At 47.3% G+C, this 4830-nt stretch overlaps 1 pseudogene across 1 annotated transcript; it reads left to right on the top strand.

Annotated features, from left to right (window-relative positions):
- The first annotated feature begins 3284 nt into the window (after positions 1–3284).
- On the top strand, positions 3285–4466 carry LOC105516874 (annotated as a pseudogene). The gene has a single exon (XR_001002564.1). The product of XR_001002564.1 is annotated as a non-histone chromosomal protein HMG-17 pseudogene (transcript).
- Positions 4467–4830: the final 364 nt, after the last annotated feature.

Below are 4830 nucleotides of genomic sequence, written 5' to 3'. Positions count from 1 at the left end.
GCCAGCATCTTCTCCACTTCTGGGAAGGCCTCACGAATCTTACAACCATGGGAGAAGGTAAAGAGGGGGCAGGCATGTCACATGGCAAAAGCAGGAGCAAATGAGATTGACAGTGGGGGCAGGGGGGGCCCACACACTTTTAAATGACCAGATCTCACATGAACTCAGAGCGACAGCTCACTTGTCACCAAGGGGATAGCCCAAGCCATTCATGAAGAATCCACTTCCATAATCCAAACACCTCCCACCAGGCCCCACCTCCAACGTTGGGAATTACATTTCAACATGAGATTTGGGCCACGACAAATATCAAAACTATATCATACTGTTTCATGCACTTCATTTCTCTTATCTTTCAGCTTTCCATTCCAGGTCAGTTAATTTATGTAGCCAGGGCTACAAGACATGACTCACATAGGAGCAGCTACCAAGCAAGCTAGTGGTGTCCAGTCAATAGTAATGAGCCTCGGAAATGCTCAACCACCTTGTAATGGCAATTACAAACATGCTTCTTGGGCTAAAAAGGCAGATAAAAAGTTTCAATCATTTATCAAATACCCACCATACAATAATCTCTATAACCAAAAAAAGCCACAACCCCATGGTGTTGTCATTCATCTGCCCAAGCAGTCATTGGGTGGTTGGGAGGTTAAGCCCGGATTTTACCGCCTATGTGTTCTCTGGTACGGAGCCACATCAGAGAGGCTGCATTCAGGGGGTTCTCCTGCCCTTTCTGCTGTTTTCTTCCATCTTTGGGACGAGTTTAATTTCAGTCGTGCAGTTATCTCTGAAATTCAGATGTACCTATGAATTAGGAGGAAGGAATATTTTCACAGGAGACTCTAGGACTCACAGGCAGGAGCACAAGCATGGTGGCTTCAATGCCCAAGTGACAAGGTGTCATGCCTATTCATAAAGAGAGACGGTCTTTTTGCTCATTCATTCAACAATTTTTTTTTTGAGACAAAGTCTCGTTCTGTTGCCCAGGCTAGAGTTCAGTGGCGCCATCTCGGTTCACTGCAGTTCAAGATCAAGCGATTCTCCTGCCTCAGCCTCTTGAGTAGCTGGGATTACAGGCACGTGCCACCATGCCTGGCTAATTTTTGTATTTTTAGTAGAGATGGACTTTTACCATGTTGTCCAGGCTGGTCTCGAACTCCTGACCTCAAGTGATCTGCCCACTTTGACTTCCCAAAGTGCTGGGATTACAGGTATGAGCCACTGCACTCAGCCTATTCATTCAACAAATATTAATGGAGCAACTACTTATGTGCCAGAAACTGTCCTAGGTACTTAGGATACATCAATGAACAACAACAGTAACAAACCCCTGCCATCATGAAACCCAAAGCTTCCACGGGGGGATTAGACAATAAATGGTAAATATAATAGATAAGTAAATTATGTGGTCATTTAGGAGGTGGGAAGTGATATGGAGTGGGACAGATAAGAAAATCCAGATGTGCATGTTGCCGGAAGAACCAACTGCCATTTTAAATGGAGTGGTCAGAATAGACTTGGTTGAGAGGTGACACTGATGCCAAGAGTTGATTTGACCATTGTTAAAGGAGTGTCACGAAGAGGAAACTGCTTCGCACAGTGGCTCGTGCCTGTAATTCCAGCACTTTGGGAGGCCGAGGTGGGAGGATTACCTGAACCCAGGAGTTCAAGACCAGCCTGGGCAACATAGCAAGGCCCCATCTCTACAAAAAATTTTAAGAAAAAAAAAAAATCAGCTAGGCATGCCTGTAGACCTAGCTACTGAGGATGCTGAAGTGGGAGGATTGCTTGAGCCCAGGAGTTCGAGGATGCAGTGAGCTCAGATTGCACCACTGCTCTCCAGTGTGAGTGACAGAGGGAGATGCTGTCTCTAAAAATAAATATATAAACACATACATACATACATACATAAGAAGAAGAGACTGCTGGCATAAAGGTCCCCAGGTTAGAGCAGGACTACTAGTGTGTGGAGGAATGGAGTGACCAGTGTGGAGACAAGGAGGAGAGAAGGAGAGAAACGTAACAGGGCACACATGGTGCAGATGGTACAGGGCCTGCAGGCCTGGTAAGAACGTTGGCTTTCACCCTAAGCGACATGTGCCCATTGGAGGGTTTTGGTCATGGCAGTGACGTGATCTAACTTACATTTCCAAGGGCTGTGTCTTGAGAACGGATTGAATGGAGGGTGGTGGTGAGGAGAGAGGCAGGGATACCCTTCAGGAGGCTACCGCCATAACCGAGGTACACCTGCTGGTAGCTTGGACCAGGGCAAGGCAGCAACATGGTGACAAGAGGCAGGGTCCTGGGAGATTTTAAAGACAGCTCAATAGAACTGCCTGATGAATGGGATGTATGGTTTCAGAGAAAGAGAGGAGTTGAGGATGACTCCAAGGTTTTTAGAAGAATAAAGTTGGCGGTGAGTGAGATGGGTGGTTGCCCAGTTCTGCACAGGGTACCTCATAGCTTTGGTGCATTGGAGGCTGTGGATGGCACAGGTCGCTCTTGGCACCTTGCAGCACCGTGGGCTGTGGGGGGCAGCACAGCATCCATGAAGGGCCCAGTGATCCAACGAAGGGACCCTATTTCCACCTCTAGTCTTGGTATCCCTCAAGTCATTGGGAGGAGCAGTGATGTTAGTCTTTCAGAGAAGCTCCTTTAGAAAATGACTGAGTGTGGCCAGGTGTGGTGGCTCACGCCTGTAATCCCAGCACTTTAGGAGGCTAAGGAGGGTGGATCACTTGATGTCAGGAGTTTGAGACCAGCCTGGCCAACATGGTGAAACCTGGTCTTTAGTAAAAATACAAAATTAGCCAGGCATGTTGGCAGGCGCCTGTAATCCCAGCTACACAGGAGGCTGAGGCAGGAGACTTGCCTGAACCTGGGAGGTAGAGGTTGCAGTGAGCCGAGATTGTGCCACTGCACTCCAGCCTGGGCAACAGAGCAAGACTCTGTCTCAAAAAAAAAAAAAAAAAAAAAAAAAAAGTTAAGAAAAAAGAAAGTGACTGAGTGAAGTTTCAGAGAGCAGGGTCCAGCCTTAGACTGGAGATAACAGCGCCCAGGAAGCTGCAGGAGTGACCTCCCAAGCGGCCCTGTTTGTGCCTGCAGGCCTGCAAGGACTCAGGGCGGCTCCGTGCAAGTGTGCACGGAGCAGGGTTTCTCTATCCAGGCATGCTACTGGGCTGTTCCGCTCAGGGGGTTTCTGCAACACCTGCCAAACACGCAAAACCAGGCTTGTGAAATAAGAAAGTAAGAACCCCGAGCAGTGTGAAGAACAAGAGGCGAGAACGACCCCCGGACAGACCAAACCCCGTGCGGGCTGCATCCTGCGTCCAGCACCTACGGCCCGCCGCTGTCGCCACCATGCCCAAGAGAAAGGCTGAAGGGGATGCTAAAGAAGATAAAGTCAAGGTGAAGGACGAACCACAGAGAAGATCCGCGAGGTTGTCTGCTAAACCTGCTCCTCCAAAGCCAGAGCCCAAGCCTGAAAAGGCCCCTGCAAAGAAGGGAGAGAAGGTACCCAACGGGAAAAAGGGAAAAGCTGATGCTGGCAAGGAGGGGACTAACCCTGCAGAAAACGGAGATGCCAAAACAGACCAGGCACAGAAAGCTCAAGGTGCTGGAGATGCCAAGTGAAGTGTGTGCGTTTTTGATAACTGTGTGCTTCTGGTGACTGTACAGTTTGAAATACTATTTTTTATCAAGTTTTATAAAAATGCAGAATTTTGTCTTACTTTTTTTTTTTTTTTAAAGCTATATTGTTAGCACACAGAACACTTCGTTGCTGTTTTTGGGGGAAGGGGCATATGTCACTAATAGAATGTCTCCAAAGCTGGATTGATGTGGGGAAAACACCTTTCCCTTCTGGTTTTGAGAGACTTCCTTTTGGTTCCCAGGAGAAGGGATTCCCTGACTTTGACACACATGGCCATCTTGGCACAAAAGCCTTGTGGTATGGAAAAACAAATTTGTTTTTATGTCCTCTTCTCCCTTTCCATCTTTCAGCAAAGACTTAACTCCCTTAAGCCCCGGCTTCTGTTGGGACCTGACCCCTAGTCATTGGTTACCAGTGTGTCAGGCAATCTGGACTTTCCAGTGATGCTACTGAGATGGCACCTGTCAAAACAGCAGTGGTTGCGTTTCTAGATTGTCGATCTTCAGATAAATTCTGCCATTTTCATTTCACTTCCTGAAAGTCAGGGTCGGCTTGTGAAAAGTTGTTAAACAACATGCTAAATGTGAAATGTCAACTCTCACTCTAAACTTTCCCTGTTCAGAGCATCAGATGAAGACTTCATTGGGTTTTATAGTGGCTTTCTGATTTTTGGTAGTCCATTGAAGAAGGGAGTTTGAAAGTTGTTGTATACTGTTAACGATTGTCTGCCCATGTCCTGCCTGAAATACCATGATTGTTTATGGAAAGTATCTTTAATAAAGCTGGATACAGTTTGGCTTGGGAAAAAAAAAAAGAAAGTAAGAACCCACCTTTGTTTTCTGAGCTCTTTTTCAGCCCTCCCTGTTAGACCCTAAAGTCACCCGTAAATCCAGTGAGGCTGACTGCTCTTATTTCTCAGGAATTCCTGAGTAGGGCAGAGCAGGTGGGACTGTGCTTCTGTAGGTGCTGACCGCAGGCCTCCATCTCAGCTTAAAAGCCATGAGCACCTTGGGGAGGGCGACCCTACAGCCTGGTTTGCTTTGCAATGTTCTATTTATGTTTGTTGAACTGGCACCTCAAGTAACCCTAAATATCCCTCTCAAAAGTGTTTCTATGCTGGGTGAGGTGGCTCACGCCTATCATCCCTGCACTTTTGGAGGCTGAGGCGGGCAGATCAC

This window comes from Colobus angolensis, unplaced genomic scaffold (genome assembly GCF_000951035.1).
Source record: "Colobus angolensis palliatus isolate OR3802 unplaced genomic scaffold, Cang.pa_1.0 Scaffold293, whole genome shotgun sequence".
NCBI classification, from domain to species: Eukaryota; Metazoa; Chordata; class Mammalia; order Primates; family Cercopithecidae; genus Colobus; species Colobus angolensis.
Note: the sequence above shows the minus strand (reverse complement) of the source record. Positions and strands in the feature narration are given on the sequence as shown.